The following is a 17,774-nucleotide window of genomic DNA, read 5'->3' as shown; positions in this document are numbered from 1 at the left end:
CAGGCCCAGGCGCCCCCTCACCTGGGTGGCAGTGAAGTCAAAGGCCACGTCGAACAGGTAGGACTTCTCCCGGAAGCGGTGCGCCCGTAGGATGTCATCGGGATCCTCCATTGGGTCCATAAGAACCACCATCTGCAAAGGTCCCAAGAGGAGGCGGGCAGTCACCCAGGAGCCCCAGGCCCACCCCGATGTCCACACTGACCACTGACCTTAAGGAGCGGGAGGGGCCGGATGAGAGACTGATGGCGTCCGGGAGCGCCAGGGTCAAGGTCAACTGAGTCCCAACATAGGACAAGACACTGAGCGGATGGGCTGCCCTGGGACCACCCCAAGGTCTCAGAGCTCCCTTCCGGGGTCAGCAGGGGAGTCAGGGCCAGTGATGGCCCAAAGAGAGCTTGAGAGGAGACAAGGCGTGAGGCTGGCCACTGTGGGGCAGACTCAGAGGAGGCTGATTTGGGAGCCCGGTCCAGTACCGTGGACTCAGGAGATGTACAGGGGTCCCTCTGGGTGCACCCCCATCCAGCACCAGGATTCAGGAGCCCCCGGTGCTGGGAGGACCACAGCTTTGGGGCTCCCCCCAGGCTCCTCCCAGTAGGTACACACTGGTGCTCACTGCATCTAAACTGGCCTAAGACACCCCCGCCCCTTCCCCCAGGTCCCAATAGGGCCCTCCTCTGAGATCTTCAGTAGAGGGAAGAAGGAAGAGGTAAGACAGCTTCCTAGGAGGCCCGAGCCCGGGACCCTCATGCAGAGGTCTTAACCAGTCAGGTGGGATTCCAGGGGAGTCACGAGAGGGGACGCCCCAGACAGGCTGGGCTGGGGCTCTGTGCAGGGAAACAAGGAGGCCACTGCCCCGGCCCCCCTCACAGACCGCTAAAGCCTGGGTGGCCACAGCGAGTTGAGTGCAGGGCACTGGGGCCTGCAGTGTACCTGGGGTGCACATCTATCTCCAGCCACCTCCTCCGGGCTTCAGCCCCAGGGCCGTGTGAGCCTCTCCCAGGATCCACTTCCTGGCTCGGGCCCTAATACCAGCAGCAGGAGCCCTGATCAAGAGTCAGACCCAAATGAAGAAATATCCGCCCACAAGTCCCCAGGCGTGGGTCCCAGAAGAGGGATGCAAGGGAACCTGACCAGCTGCATGGCTCTCACCCTCGGTGTCAGAGCTCCTGGGCCCTCCGGCAGCACCAGGGGCCAAGGGGCAGCCTCTAGGATTTTCAGTGCAGGGGAGGGTGAGCAGCCTGCACAGATGCCCATCCCCCACTGATCACCTTCAGATGACCTTTGGCACTGCCAAGTTCATGGGCACCGTGGGCATCTGGTTCCTTTGACATCCAGCCTCCCGAATCAGGACATTGTCAGCACGGCTGCCATGAGCCCCTCTTAAAAGAGGGCTTTGTCTGGGTCTCCATCTGTCTGGACCCCTGCCCGCACCCCACTCTTCAGAGCATCACCCCCTTCCCTGTCCACTCGGGCACACAATGGAGCCCTTGTGCTCCTCGGCCAGGTGAACTGGAGCTGAGCTGCGGAGGGCTGGGGTGAGGGTGGGGTGCTCGGGGCTGCCACGGAGGCAGCACAGGGAGTTCAGGCCGAGTGACCACAACTGCTGGCCACCTTGCATGTAACCCAGGCATTAAGTGATACCCTCCGGGTCAGAGAGAGATGTGATTTCCTGCCTGACATTCAGAGTACAGTGGGGATCAGACCATTTTAGTAACAAGCCTGGGCTCCGGGAGACAGGCAGAGTGCAGAGAAGGGGCACACGACCCAGCTTTTCCACTGCAGGAGGGCTTCCTGGAAGAGGAGGTACCAGCACTGTCTTTTTTTTTTTTTTAATAAGATATTTAATATAGTTCCCTGTGCTATACAGTAAATCCCTGTTGCTTGGTGGTTTAGTTGCTAAGTTGTGTTCGACTCTTGCGACCCCATGGACTGGAGCCCACCAGGCTGCTCTGTCCATGGAATTCTCCAGGCAAGAATACAGGAGTGGGTTGCCATTTCCTTCTCCAGGGGATCTTCCTGAACCAGAGATCGAACCAGGGTCTCCTGCACTGCAGGCAGATTCTTTATCAACTGAGCCATCAGGAAGTAAGTCCTTGTTGCATATCTACTTTATTTTTAAAAAATTTCCGACATGCCATGAAGCAAGCAGGATCTCAGTTCCCTGACCAGAAATTGAACCTGTGCCCCCTGCCCTGGAAATGCAGAGTCTTAACCACTGGACCACCAGGGAAGTCCCAGCACCAAGTCTTAAAGGATGAGCAAGAACTGGCTGAGGAACGTGAGGTGGGAAAGCATCAAGGGGGCCACACGAGCAAGGCCGTGACGTGACAGGCAGGCTGTGGGCAGGTGGCCTCAGCGCAGAATCACCAGCAGTTCTCGGGAGAAAGGCAGGGTTGGAACGAGAGCTCGGGAACTTTTCCTCCTGTTCTCACTGCCAGGAATCCCGAGAGCACAGACCCAAAATGGCCACAGAAGGAGACGTAGGGGCCCCTCTGTGAGCACGTGTTGCCCGCCCTGCCCCCCTGCCCAAAGCAGGTCCTAAAAGTCACGCAGCCTGGCACCCGGCATCGGCCCAGGGAATGTTTTGTTTGTTCTGGCTACACCTCGCGGCTTCTGGAACTTTCCTGACCAGGGATTGAACCCATGCCCCTCTGCAGTGGAAACACCCGAGTCCTAACCACTAGACCACCAGGGAAGTCCCCAAGGAAAGCTTTCTAAGTAAAGCCGCACTGGGGCCATGCACAGGGCTAAATGCATGCACACAGCTAAATGCTGGTTCTCATCTTCTCCGAGGACTTAGAGCAGGCCCTCGTTACCGCAAGATCGTAATGAGGAGTCAGACTGGCACCCAAGGCTGCCAAGTACAGAGCTCGCTGGACTCAAAGCTACTGGGTTCCAGAACCCAGGCTCCTAACCAGGCCTCCTGTCCCCGCCTCGGGAACAACAGAAGCCTGGCAGGGGGATGCTCCTCTGTTTGGTTGAGCTGTGCCCCAGCCCCACCAGATTTAAATGTTGAAGTCCAACTCCCCAGCCCCTCCGAGAGTGACCTAATTTGGAAATAGCGTTGTTGCAGATGTAATCAGTTGAGTTAGGATGTGGCCCTTTTATAAGGTGGTGGTGTCCTTATAAAAGGGGGCTATTAGGGCACAAACACATGTGGAGGGAAGGAGATCCAGCCAGTCCACCCGAAAGGAAATCAGTCCTGAATATTCACTGGCAGGACTGATGCTAAAGTTGAAACTCCAATAGTTTGCCCACCTGATACAAAGAGCTGACTCCTTAGAAAAGACCCTGATGCTGGGAAAGATTGAAGGCAGGAGGAGAAGGGGACGACAGAGGATGAGATGATTGGATGGCATCACCGACTCAATGGACATGAGTTTGAGAGAACTCCGGGAGATGGTGAAGGACAGGGAGGCCTGGCGTGCTGCAGTCCATGGGGTCTCAAAGAGTCGGACACGACTGAGTGACTGAACAACTGGTATTCTGGTCCAGCAGCCTTGGAAACTGATACATCACCCCCCAACCCCCTGCCCGGAGGCAGGCCCCTCCCTCAGCCCGGAGGCGGTGGGCTCAGCCTGGGAGCGTCCTCTCACAAAATCCTTGAGTCTTAAGTGTCCATGTTCAACCTGTAGCATGCTGGACACCTGCCTCTGGGAGGTTTCAAAGGGGACGTTGACCACACAAGAGGCACAGGGCCCCCCCACACTGGCAGAGGGTGGGGTGGGAGGCGTGGCTGGGGCCGGGCCAGCTGGCAGCACACGGCAGGGCCCTGTCTCCGCTGATCCAGGCCCCCTGACTCCGCAGAGGCCCCGGCTTGCCCTCTCCCTGCCCTCACCGCCCCACACCCAGACCTATGCTTGACTCAAGGCCAGTTGTGATCTTTGCACAGTTCTAGATTTGGGCTGGGAAACCCAAGATCCACTGGGGAGCTAGGGGGGCCTCAGACTCAGGGGAGGGACGTGTCATCCGTACATGGGGCCGCAGAAGGTGCCAGGCTCCTCCCCAGCATCTCCTAGGTGAGAAATACCAGGAACAAAGCGTGTGGGGACTTCTTCCTGCTGAGCAGCGCTAAGCTGCTGGTTTTGATCAGCTGAGCAGCACTAACCACGTCTTTCTGGCCTGTGGATGGCTCAGGGTTCCTCAGTCTTGGCGCTACTGATGCTTTGGGCTGGACCACTGCGAGCGGGAATTGTCCCGGGCGTTGTAGGATGGTTGGCAGCAGCCCTCCGGCACTGGAGGCCCCGGCACTGCCTCCTCCCGCGGTGACATTGCCACATGCCCCCCGGGGAGCACAATCACCCCCGCTTGAAAACCGCTGTTCCCCCTCAAGCCGCCAAACTGGCAGCGAAGTTCTCTGAGCCGGGGGTGATGTGCAAATTGGGTTCAGGCTCCAGACTGCTGGGTGACCCTGGGAAGACTGCACCACCTCTCTGGGCCTCATGTTCACCCTGGCCAGAAGTCAGGGAGGACCCGCAGGGCCATAGCCTTGAGAGAAGAAATCACCCCATCACCCCTCACCTGCTCGGGAAGCCCCAGCAGAGAATAGGAATGTGAGGGGGTGCCCAGCTCAAGAGACATCAGTTCCAGTCCAGGTTACTAAGCCCACAGCTCCTTTATTCTCGGGCTGTAAACCAGACACAACCAAACAAAAGCCGGATTCCAGCTGGATATCACCTCTGTAAAGCTGTTTCTGGATTTGTTTGTTTGTTCTTTAAGAAGGAAAATTCGTGGCTGGTCAGATTTCTAGTTGTACCATCCTGTGGGTACTCAAGAAAGGAGACTTTGATCCCAGGAAGGGTGTTACAGGGCCCTGACAGCCCTGAGGCTAGATGAAAAAAGATTAGAACGCTGAGCTCATAAAGCCACCGAGGTCCAGCCAACTGCTCCCAACAGAGCCACACCTGGCTGATATCCTAGCCAGGTCCCCACCTTCCTACAGGACTCTGAAGACCCGGGTAAGCAGAGGCGTGACCGACATGGTCCAGGGCTGCCTTTCTCACGGGTCTGCTGATCCCTTCATCACCGTCTTCCTGGAAGCCTCTGAGATGCAGATTCCCAGCACTGCCCAGATTCATGGAATGAGAAACTCTGGGGAACTGGGCCCACAGATCTGCCTTTTTAGCCATTGCTCTTGTGACTCAGTGGTAAAGAATCCGTCTGCCGATGCAGGAGACGCGAGTTTGATCCCTGGGTCTGGAAGATCCCCTGGAGGAGAAAACGGCAACCGACTCCAGTATCCTTACCTGGAGAATCCCATGGACAGAGGAGCCTGGCAGGCTACAGTCCATGGGGTCCCAGAGTCAGAGATGGCTGAGCACAGCAATGCAACGCACAACTTGCCGTGTGCCCATTCAGGGCTAAGCGTAAGCATCCTTGCACCCTGGCGGCATTATTCATAGCAGTCAAAACGTAGGAAACGAGCCAAATGTCCATCAGCTGAGGGGAGGTCGATTAGATGCAGAGCAGCATGGAATGCTATCCAGCCACGAAAACGAATGACACTCTGACCCAGGCGACAACGTGGATGAACCCTGAAAACATGCTCAGTGAAACAAGTCAGACACGAAGAACCACAGACTTCAGGACCCCGTTTCCATGAACTGTCCAAAGCAGGTGAATCTATAGAGATGGAAAGTGGTTGTCTGGGGCTGGGAGGGGGCTGGGGAGATGCATGGCGGTGTGGCTAAGGGCGGAGGGAAAGGCTCCCCGAATCCTCTCCCAAGTCACGCTCCACCAGGCTCGGCCCTCTGGGGTCACAGAGCCGGGAAGCAACCAGACGGTGGGTGGTGGGCGTGCAGGGAGGCCCTGCCCCTGGGGCAGTGAGCAGACTGAAGACGCCCTGGCTCCCGAACAACACTCACTCACGGATTCTGACGCTCAGCATCTGTCACCTTATCCTTTATTTATCTTTCACAATAGCCTCACCCTCACAGGATCGCTCTAATCCTCTCAACAGCTCTAGGGCCTGGCAGAGCAGGTTATTAACATCCTGCTTTCTGATGAGAAAACAGAGACTAGGAAGCCCCTTGCCTGACTCCTGAGATAGGACCCCCAGGGGTACAGGGAGGTTGACAGTTGGACTTTGAGGCTAATTATGGGATTATGCATATGGGCAGGTGACTTAAATCCTGCAGATAAACACAGTCTGGGAGGCTGAGGGGAGGGGCAGTGGGCCGTGGGTTCCTTGGGGCAGTGGGGGTGGGGTGGGAGAAGGAAGCTCTTTGTTCTGGGAGCTTCTTTTTCCAGCCTTGGGGCTCCTGGGCCCCTCCACCCTCTCAGGCTGCCCTCGCCCACTTTACAGTCATCAGGGGCACTCCCCGAAGGGTCTGGCATCAGAGTCTAGTCCCAACCCCCGATGCTAGGAGACTGAGCTCCTACTGGACTCTTCCCCGAACATATATATGTGGCAGTGACCCACTGGGGACCACCAGATAGAAAGGCCTGAAGCCAGAAGCGGGTGGGCAGGAGGTGGGCCAGGGCCTCACTTATCTCCGGGGCCTAAAACCTTCCTGACTGTCAGCCCTTGAGATAAACTAACATCTCTTAAATCCCGACCACGCACCAGGCACTGGGGAAGCGCTGGGCATCCAGGAACCCGTGGAGACGTCTACGTGCGCATACTAAACCGCTTCAGTTGTGTCGGACTCTGCGAACCTGTGGACTGTTGCCCACCAGGCTGCTCTGTCCATGGGATGCTCCAGGCAAGAATACTGGAGTGGGTTGCCAAGCCCTCTTTCAAGGGATCTTCCCGACCCAGGGCTCGAACCCGCATCTCCTATGTCTCCTGCACTGGCAGGTGAGTTCTTTACCACTAGCGCCACCGGGGAAGCCCTGGAGACATCTAAGAAGGCATTGTGTGACAGCGCTGTGATGACCCCGAATCAACCGTCAACCCAAATCAACATCCCCGGGGGCGGTGGGAGGGGCAGGTAAGACCACAGGTGCCCGAACCTCCTCTTTACAAATCCAAACCTCGCTCCAGCTTCCTCAGAATGCAGGCACCGGCCTCTGGTCCGCAGAGGACACTCTGCCCTGCCCGTGTCCACCTCTGCAAAGCTGGGGGAACACGGGCTCTCTCAGCCCCAGAAGAACAACCCCCAGCTCCAAGCAAGGCTGTCCTGGGACCCCCCTCATGCCAGCAGGTGACGGACACCTAGGCCCACCTCTCCCCACTAGGACCGCCGACTGGCGGGCTTTGACAGCACGGCCTCCCTGCTGACCACTAAGGGCCGGGCTTCAGTAGTGTGACCTCTGGGTTGCTCCCCAACCCCTGGCCCGAGCACGGGGCCAAGTAACTCCTCCATCACAGAGGGAAGAAAGAGCCTAGAAGCCCAGGCCAGGACAGACTGGGCTGGGAGCCCCTCTGTGGGGCTGGGTTGTGAGGAAGGGCCACAAGCAAGCGGGCAACGGAAGCCGCTGGGTCAAGGGCAGGTCTGCTTCCCAAGCAGAAGTCTCTTTAGTGGAGGCGGGGCGTTGTGCAGGCTGCCTGGGCCAGCGGCACCTTTGCTGGGAAGCGGTTCCATGGCCGTGTTATGCTGGGGTTGCTCCCACGCTCTCCCTGCCAGTCACCGGGCTCCACACCTCAAGAAGGAGGAGCTGAACAGCTGGCCCATCAGTGAGGCTGGTCAAGCCTGCAGCCCCGAGCCCTGTCGGGGTCAATGATGCAGGCCTGGGGGGCCAGGGCCATAGACGAGCCCTGGGGGTCACCAAAGAGCCACGGAGGTCAGGGTGCAGGGCCTGGCCAGACCGGGAGTTTGCCCTTTTCTTAAATTTTGGCCTCGAGGCATGTGAGATCTTACTTCCCCAACCAGGGATTGAACTCACGCCCCTTGCATTGGAAGGTAAAGTCTGAACCACTGGATCACCAGAGAAGTCCGCCACTTTTCTTCTTGGACTTGTGTGTCTGTACCTCCCGCCGCCCAGGGTCTTACTGGTCAGAGGAACGGAGCACTTGAGTGGTGGCTGGTTTTTGAGAGGTGCCCAGCCTGCCACGCACTGTGGCTTCTCCCAAACTGCAGGCCAGGCAAGTGCATCCTTTTTTACCTTAGTCACCTGACCAGAGATCAAACTCCCATGCAGGGGAAGGGCGGAGTCTTAACCACCGGACCGCCAGGGAAGTCGCAGGCAAGGGCATCTTTGAACCCAGTGGGGAGAGAAGATGCTGGGGGCAGAAGCCTAACGTTCTCCCCCTGCAGGGCCCGGAGTCCGTGTTGACAGCCCTGGGCGCACGCCGCTCAGACCACCCTCTGTATGTCTAAGCCGAGAAAGGAGCAGGCCCGTCGGCACTGCCCAGCCCAGGGCCTTCTCGGAGGCGCAGTCCAGCCTCCCTCTCCACTGGCAGGGACAGAAAGGAGCCAGTGTTTGCCGTGTGTGGGCACACAATGGGCTGTGCCCTGGACCAGAGCGTTTCCATCAGCATCGGTTAATATCTCTCAGCCCCCAGTCCGGCTGGGAGCCAGGAGCAGCGCAGAGAGACAGCATCTCTGTCCCTGACAGCCCTGGGGACAAGTGGGACCAACAGGGAGTGGCCTTGCTGGGAAGGAGGGCTCTCCTCTGGAGTTCCCTGGCCCTTCATGGATGGCCCCTCTCATCAGCCAGTCCAGGAACCCTGGGCACTTTCTCTCACTAATCCAGTAAGTCCCCTACACCGAGCCTTCAAGGTGCGAACATTCAAAGATGCCAAGGTACACCTGGTTCCAGCAAGGACCTGGAGCCTGTGCCATCAGCGCCAGGCGTGCGTGACACTGCAGCCTGCCCTCCATCTCCTCCTGCTGACGATCCTTCCGCTCCACCGTCTCCCACCTCCTCGGCCCCTCCAGTCAGTAACCCTTCTTGCTTGTTCATTCCTAGCCAGCCCCTGTATGTAGTACTGTCCTTTTCAAGGCACCATACTGTAAGATTAAAAAGGCTTTATTTTTTGTGTTTGTTTTTAAATATGTTATTTGCGTGAAAGGCATTATAAACCTCTTACAGTACAATACTACATAGCCAATGGTGTTAATCGGGTACCTAGGCTAACTTTGTCGGACTTACGCGCTAAGCGGACTTACGAACGTGCTCTCGGAATGGAACTCCTTAGTAGGCAGGGAACTTATAGTAGATGAGGTGTGTGCTAGTTGCTCAGTAGCGCCCAGCTCTTTGCAATCTCATGGACTAGTAGCCCTCCAGGCTCCTCTGTCTGTGGCATGCTCCAGGCAAGAATTCTGGAGTGGGTAGCCATTCCCTTCTCTAGGGGATCTTCCCAACTCAGGGATCGAACCCTGGTCTCTCCTGCACTGCAGGCAGATTCTTTACCGTCTGAGCCATCAGGGAAGCCCAGCAGATGATAATTCACAGCTACTAAATGCCTACTGCGTACCAGGATCTGGGGGAGCACTGTGCACCCATCAGTGTGCTCCCTAAAGACTCTTTAGGGAAGGGTTAGGGTTACTGTCCCCCGTCACAGAGGAGGCAATTGAGGCTTCTGGCAGCAGCCTGGCCAAGGCCACACAGCTGGTAGAAGGCAGAGCCTACCCTGCACGACTGCTGTGTGCGTACATCCTGCTCCTGCTGGCCTTTAGGTGGGGCCTCCCAGCCCTCCCCCGCTTTCCTTGAGGTCTTTGAGGAAGGCTACCCTTTTCCAAGGGGGAACAGAGGAAGAGAGATCAGGAGGCCGGTGCCACCCAGTTCCGCCATGCCCACAGCTCGTGGGAACCCCAGAGGCAGGCCGGCAGCTCATGCTGTGTTGCCCGCCTGTGCTCTTCATATCTTGGCCGTCGGGCTTCCTGAGTCCAGCCTTCCAGGATCAAGGGCAGCAAGTGCTCACTTTGCGTCTCTCTCTGCACCACGCGGGGCCACCCCAACTCCTCTGACCGCTCCCCAGCACACTCTGCCGCCTTGATGAGCCCTGGAGCTCAGGAGAAGCCGGCAGCAGCCACGGAGCTCCCGGAGGCAAGTGGCCGCTTTCAGGGTCCCCATAGGCTAGAGCAGCATGATGCCTCTACCCAGGCACCAAGACTGCCCTTGCTGCCCCCACCATGGTGCCCACCCCCAGCCCACATTTGGATCCTCAACTGCCTACCCCAAAAAACATCCTGGCTGGGACTTCCTTGCTGGTCCAGTGGTTAAAAATCCACCTTGCAATGCAAGGGACACAGGTTTGATCCCTGGCTGGGGAACTAAGATTCCACAGGCTTCAGAACAACTGAGCCTGCGTGCTGCAACTGCTGAGCCCTGGAGCCACAGCTAGACGGAAGCCCGCGCTCTACAATGACGATCCCACATGAGACCCGATGCAGCCAAAAATAAAAAAATTGTTTTAAAAGATTGAAATGTCAAAAATAAAACCTTCCTTTAAAAGCAAGCAAACAAACAAACAGAAAACACCCCGGCCGTGGGGGACAATGTGGCTCCTGCCCTCCTCTCACCCCTTCTCTCTCCAGCCTGAGCCACACTGGCCTTTTCTAAGTGACCCAAGTGTATCACCACCCCTCTCACCCCAGGGCCTTTGCACACACAAGTCCCTCTGGTTGAAATTCCCCCTTCAGCACACTCCTAAAGAGCTCCTCTTCATCCCGCGTGTTTCAGCTCAAGCATCCTTTCTCAGCGAAGTCCTCCCTGACTCCGGGACAAGGTCAAGTTCCCTCTTACGCCCACAGCAGCACACATTTCTTTGCAGCCCTTGCTGGCTACACACTCATACGTTTCATCACAAGAAAGCCATGGAAGGAAGACGGGGTCTATTCTGCTCACCGTGGTTTCCTGGCTCCTAGCACTATCCCCAGTGTGTTGTGGGTACTTGATAAATATTTATTGTCTCTTGTGTAAGTGGAGGTGGAGCTTGCCCTGCCCAGCTCATAATAGTGACAGGAAGACCAAGAGAGCAAACAGACGTCCAAAGACCTGCAAACCATGAACAGTCTGGTGACCCTAGGAACACATGCCCTATGGGGAGCGGATCCATTAAGGTGGGGAAGTTAAGTCATGAGTACATGGAAGGTATGTGAATTTTTTCCGGGCTGGATGAAAGGGCTCAGCTCACTTCCCCCTGGACCAGGGAAGCTTTGAGCTCTCTTTGGATCAATCTAGGGAGGCTTCCTGGAAGAAGGGCGGTGGTTTCCTTGACGATGCTATCAATAGTACAACCCAGAGCTCAGAGGGTAGAGGAGGGGTCATTCCTGCCTCCACCAGGTGAGTAGGTACCTGCCCCCACTAGGTGAGAGCAGACCCCTGTCCTGCTCTGCGGCTCCTGGCCACAGCCCCCACGTACCTGCTCGTCCACTTTGTGGGCGATGAGGGTGGCTCCTTCTTCCAGCTCTGCCACGCTGATGGGCCGGACCCGGAGCGCCACCTGGGAGGGAAGGTCAGACCCCCAGGATTAGATGGAGAGGGCTGTGCTGGGCCCCTGAGAGAAGGATGAGAGGACCCCAGGATCCTTGCCTCGGACAAGCCCCGTGGGTTCCTCTCTGATCAGCCAGCCACGCCCGGCTCATCTTGAGGAAACCTCGGTGGTTCAAGGCGACCATCCAGGGCGAGGGCACCAGGTCCAGAGCGTGTGGGCTGTGTCTGTGTCTATAAATTTCCCAGGAGCCTGTGCCCCAGAGGAGACAGCCATCTGCTCCTCCCGGCTGCATCAGTCACACGCCCGAATTAAGCACCTGCAGCTCCCCTGGGCTTTTCACTTGGAGCCCTTGGCACCGGGGCAGCCTGTCTGTGCGTCTGTGAGTGACGTGCTGCATGTGGCGGCCACATGGTGGAATGGAGGCCCAGGGAACCTCCCCTCCTCGTGCTGACTACATCCCTACCCAAGGACAGCGCCATCAGGGGCTCCCTCCTCCCTCTGTCCTCTGGCCAGAGAGAGATGATGGGTCCCCATCTTGGGTGTGGGTCTCCCCAAAAGAAGGTGGAGGTGTTTCTTCTTCTGAACAAGGGGAAACACCTGCTGGGCGCGTGGGTATAACTAGCCATCTGCAGGCCCGGTAAGAAGCCTTCACTCTCAGAGGCACTTCATTGTCAGAGTGCCCTCCTGCATCCTCAGTCAAACTCCACAGGTGGGAGGGGCAGCCCCTCTGTCCACATCTGCCAAGGCAAGCCATTTGCAAAGAGACAATTCTAAACTGCCAGACAGGATGTTCCAGAGCCCGGGGCTTGCTGGGGTTGCCTTATCCTCCAGTAACATCATCACCCACCTGCTGGTGGAGGAGCTTCCCCAGATCTCAGAAGTTAGGGGCTGAGAGGGCGCATCGGCCTTGGGATCCCTGAGTCTCCCCCACCCTCATCACTCTAACCTGGCCCTGTTGATAATCAGAAATCTGTCTTTGTCTCTAGCTGCTTCTTGGACCCCCATTCACACCTCCTCCTCTGCTCCAGTCCCCAGGGCCCTGGGGGGGCCATCTCGGTGGCTTCCAGCATTTCTTTGAAATATTTAGAGTCCTGACATGGACAGCAACTCAATAACCAGCCACCCTCAATCTTGTGCCTGCTCCTTTGCCACGTGGGGACTCTTGCCCACCTATGGTCCTCAAAACCCTCTAACCTCCTGACCCCACCAGTTCCAGCTACCCTCCTTCACCAGGAAACCTCCACTTTCCTTTTCCGGAAGATGGGTCGGGCGCCCCCTGCTCCTGTCTCTTCGGGATCATATAGCAGTCTGGCCTCAGGGTGTCCCCTGGTGGGAAGGTGTAAAGGGGGATGGGACTGAAGCCTGGCCAACTTCTCAGGTCTTAGCAGGGTGGCCAGGATGCCTTCCTTCTTGATATCCATGACTTGGCAAAGTTGCTCAGGACCGTCGCAGCCCCTGGTTTTAAGTGTTCTCTTAGTGGAAACACCCAATACAGTCTGGGGGCCGCCGGCAGAGTCTGGGTTCTGGGGGCCGGAGATGGGGTCGAGGAGGAGGAGGAGGCTGACCGGGTCTCACCATGAGTTGCTGGTCCTTGGAGTCCCCGCTGTCCTTCATGCCTGCGGCGGGCGGAAGGGCTCAGGCCGAGATCGCGGGCGTGGCCGAGCCGCACGCCCACCGCCTCCGGGGCCCGCGCGGCCGCTGCCTGACAACCCGAAACCAACAAGGCGCGCGCGGCCGAGGGCGCGGACCGGGGCGGGCGGGGCCTGGGGCGGGCTCCGAAGGCGACCCGCCCCCCTCGCGCTGCGAACCGGGAGGTGGACGTCTCCGCCCGGGAGGCCGAACTTGCCAACGGCCTGGGCGACCCCCGGGCCCTCGGCGCGGCTCTGCATCCGCCCCGTGGGCGCCCGTGCTCCCTGCCTTCTTTCTGCCCGCTCGGGCCACGCGCATCGGCTGCCCGTCCGTCCGTCCGACTCTCAGCGTCTCCCGGGCGGCAGTGGGCAGCCTCATGTTTCCATGGTCGCTGCGGGCACCGTGGCTGAGGCTCATGTCGCTGGCGCGGTGTCTTCACGAAGTGTCCAGTGACAGAACGGGTGAGGAGGATGCCCGGGCTGCCCACCGGCGGACGTGCAGGGGAACGCCAGTATCACTGGGGTTGTCACAGAAGAGCCCCGTGAACTAACAGGACCTGACGGGTAAACCCAGCGACTAGGCCAAGATGGGTGGATCTGTGTGCCTTCTGGCTCCCTGCCTGCTGTAAGACCCACAGTGTTGATGTTGAGTCGCTAAGTCGTGTGGGACTCTTTTGCGACCCGATGGACTGTAACCCGCCGGGCTCCTCTGTCCCTGACATTTTTCAGGCAAAAGTACTGCAGTGGGTAGCCCTTCCCTTCTCCAGGAGATCTTGGAACCTGTGTCTGCTGGCGTCTCCTGCATTGCAGGTGGGTTCTTTACTGCTGAGCCACCAGGATAGCCCAAGAGCCACCATACCGTGCAAGAAAGTGCAGGTCAAACGCTGTCGTCCCCATCCTTGATGGGAACAACAGTGATTGCAGTTGCAGGGAGCACGGTGGAAAGATTCCTGGCCTCAGGGGGCCCCGGGAAAACGGGATTCTGGTCCCACCTCGCACCCAACCTGCTGAACCACCTGGAGCCAGGTTTCCTGTGCCCCCGGGCCTTAGTGTCCGGGGTGATGGTGAAGCTCTACCCACTTCTGATGGAAGAAGCCCCCATCTTTCCTGTCTTCTCCTGAAGTTGAGCCTGGCAGCACCCCTACAATGACTGGGCGAGGGGCGTCCAGTGAGGTTCATGCCCCCTTTAAGGAGCTGGGTAAAGAAGAGCCGCGCATCCCCCAGGACTGTCTCAGACGGCCTGGCACGCATCCAGAACATGATGCCAGCCTGTGCTCTGGGACTGGCTTCCCTGGCTGCCCCCGAGGAGCTTGCGTTAGGTACAGTTATTAATAAACAGTGTCAGGAACCTGCCTGTGGCCTTGGAGTTGGTAAATAGATAAACCAAGGATAGCCTGGTGGAGACCAAACACTCCCGCAGGGCTCCCGAGGTTTCGGCCCGTTCTCTGGCCCAGGCTGCTCCTGGGACAGCGCACAGCACTTGGCCAGTTTGCAAGTGGGTGAGCGGCACTGAGGAGCAGTACGTTTGAAGATGGATCATCTGGATCAAAAACACTTTCCAGGGAATTCCCTGGTGGTCCACTGGCTAGGACTCTGTGCTTTCATTGCCGAGGGCCAGGTTCAATCCCTGGTTGGGGAACAAAGAGCATGGCGAGGGTAAAAAAAAAAAAAAAAAAAAAAAAGGAAGATCCAAAATGTGTTGAAAGAAAAAAAAACACAAAACACCCTCTAGACTTGCATTTCAGACCCCCTGAATCGTATCTGTTTGGATCAGTACAAGAGGCCTCTAATTAATTACGCTATAGCTATTTTTCTCTCTTTTCTGTTCCTCCTCATGCATAAATCCCACCCAGGATGGCCCATGCTGGTCAAAACAAGAGGAGCTTCTACGCAGGCAGTCCCAGCCCATCTTACTTGCATCCCGACTCATCACAAAGTCCTCTCTATCCTCAGACATTCCCTGCTTGACTCTGGTATTTCTGTCAGCGACACCGCCGTCTTCGAGAGCCCTGGACCTCTAAGTTGTCTTTGATTTCCCCTTTCCTCTCATCCTCTCCATTCATTTTCTTTCTTTACGTAAATATATATTTTAACATGTATTTATTTTTGGCTGTGCTCAGTCTTCATTGCTTTGCACAGGCTTTCTCTAGTCGCTTCGGGTGGGGGACATCCTTCGTTGCAGTGCTCGGGTTTCTCCTCTTGTTGGGGCACCAGACGCCACGTGCAGTCGCTCCAGCAGTTGTGGCCCGTGGGCTCGGTAGTTGCGGCTCCCGGGCTCTAGACACGGGCTCAGTAGTTGTGATGCCTGGGCTTAGTTGCTCCACAGCATGTGGGATCTTCCCGGAGTAGGGATAGAACCCCTGTCCCCCGCATTGGCAGGCAGATTCTTATCCACTGTACAACCAGGGAAGTCCTCTCTTCTCTTTCGGCTACCCAGTGTGGATGCGGGATCTTAGTCCGCTGACCAGGAATCAAGCCTGGGCCCTTGGCAGTGGAAGCACCGAATCCTAACCCAAACTCTCCTCTGATCCTGGCGGTTCTACTTCGGCAAGTGCGTCTCCTCCTCGTCATCTCCTGGCCACATGGCCTGGGCTCCAACTTTTACCTCTTCTCACCTGGACAGCATCACGGCCTCCTGGGCCCCCTGCCTGCTGTCTCCCCCACTTTTCAAAGCTATGCTCCGACCTGGAAGCAGAAGCAGGCCTCTGTTTCTGGGAGACAGAGAACAGCCCTAAGTGGGTTCCTAGCAGACCCCCTTTGACTCCCCTGGGGCCAGTGCCATCTCAGGGGCCTCTGGACCCTGGGGAAGCATTTGGTTTCTAACAAAGGGCAAGGAGATCCTTCTTCAGAGTCCCACCCTGCGGCCCACAGAACCCAGTTGCCCGGCAGAAGGGACTGTGGGGCCGTGACTCCCCTGGAGGGCCCAGGGCTGCCATGGCGGCAGCTGTGCGTCGTTGGCCAGTGGCATCGTAATCGATCAGCTCGGCAGAGAGGAACACAGGTCCGGGAGGAAGCAGACTCTCCCCCGGGTGTGCATGGACCCGGGGTGGGGGGCCTTAACTGCTGTGCACACAGCGGTCCGGCCGCTGCTTCCGCCACCCTCCCGACCTGCTTGGATGGGTCCCACACCCAGGGCCCCATCATCCACGTGCCACGCCCACGTGCCAGGTCTTTCCAGTGGCGTCTGGGTCTCCAGGGATGCATCATGGTTTTGTCTTGCTTCCCATCGGGGAAGACTAGGCAACAGGCTCCAGAGGAGGCTGAGGAACGAGAAGGCGGATGGTCATCGGTGAGGATGGGCGGTGATGGGTGTCGCATTCTCAGAGCCCATGACGCCCTTTTCCCCACGGTGTCTGCGGGGCCCTCCTCTCCGTTCCCACACCCGTTCCTCAAATGCCGTCTGGCACCGCGGCACGTCTGCACCACAGCGAAGGGCATGAGACTCCAGGGGTGGCCCATCCTGGGCAGCACCAGCCAAAGGCCCAAATTCTGGTACAGCGAGGGAATACTCTCCCTGGGAGTTCATCGGCCGAACATCTCATGCAGCGGTCCAGTGTGCCCGGGGCCAATGCAGGGAGCTCTGACTTTCTCCGGGAGATTTCACTGGATAGACTTTTTTCCGTAAGTGAGGGTTTCTCGACCTCCGCGCTGTTGGCATCTCGGGCAGGATGGTTCACTGTGGTGTCGGCTGTCTTGCGCGCCCTAGGATACTTAGCGGCATCTGTGGCTTCTGTCCACAGGATGCCAGGAGCGCCCTCCGAGTGGTCATGTCAATCTGAAATGTCCCCAGGACTCCCCTGGTGGTCCCGTGGGGTCCCGTGGTTACGAATCCCCCTTCCGATGCAGGGGAACACGGGTCTGACCCCTGTCCCAGGAAGATTTCACATGCTGCGGAGCAACTGAGCCCGTGCAGCACCAACCGCTGAGCCCAGGGGCCCCGGGTGCCCAGGGGCCGTGCTCCTCGACGAGAGAAGCCACAGTGATGAGAAGCCTAAGCACTGCGGCCAGAGAGGAGCCCCTGCCCCAGACAACTGGAGAAAGCCTGTGCTCAGCCCGGAAGACCCAGAGCGGCCAAGAATAAATTAATCAATTAATTAAAAAAATCAAGATGTCGCCAAGTGTCCCACTGAAGGCAAAATCACCCCCTTGCCCCATTGAAACTGCCATTGAAACCGCTGACCTTCGTCGGGCAGTTCTGGGGCTCCCTGCGTCCTCCCGCAGTGAGGGGCCCATCACAGGAGACCCCACAAAGCAGGATGTGGGATGTGCCAGCGGCCCCTCCCTGGATGCAGGTGGGCCGGCCCCTTCCTCCTCCTGGGAGACCGAGGAATGGGGTGTGTAAGGGCATAAGCTCTGGGGTCCCCTCTGTGCCACTGCTCCCACGAGACTCGGGCAGCCCCCCCTCCCCCGGGGTCTTGCTCGGCAGGCACGTAGTGACTCAGGGATTGAAGGTGGTAATATCAGCCCTTCTGGGGCTATTGCACAGATCAAGTGCTCAAGCCATATGCCCCTTGATGACTGTTTTACCATGGCAACTGGATTTTTTTTCCCTCTTTGGGCACAAGGGGTGGCTGACCCTGGGTTCTTCCCCAGTGAGATCCTTAACACAGGTGGTTTTTAAAAGGGCACTTCCGGTCACCTTCAGGACCAGCGGCCACCGGCAGACTGAACGGTGGTCCAGGACGTCTCCTGGCGCACGGTGGCTTCTGAATGGCTCTCTGGTCCTACCGTCTCTGGTCGCTGAACGCGCTGCGTTGCTGTGGTTTCAGGGCAGCCCACCGCGAACGCCACAGCCCCAGAGGACCTTGCACAGCACCCAGCCT

General features: G+C 58.0%; 1 pseudogene; it reads right to left on the bottom strand.

The window, feature by feature from the left end:
- Positions 1-13,260, bottom strand: part of LOC129650760 (kinesin-like protein KIF19) — a 30,696-nt pseudogene extending 17,436 nt beyond the window's left edge.
- Positions 13,261-17,774: the final 4,514 nt, after the last annotated feature.

Source organism: Bubalus kerabau, chromosome 4, assembly GCF_029407905.1.
Source record: "Bubalus kerabau isolate K-KA32 ecotype Philippines breed swamp buffalo chromosome 4, PCC_UOA_SB_1v2, whole genome shotgun sequence".
In the NCBI taxonomy this organism is placed as follows: Eukaryota; Metazoa; Chordata; class Mammalia; order Artiodactyla; family Bovidae; genus Bubalus; species Bubalus kerabau.
This window is presented reverse-complemented; position numbering and strand designations above follow the sequence as displayed.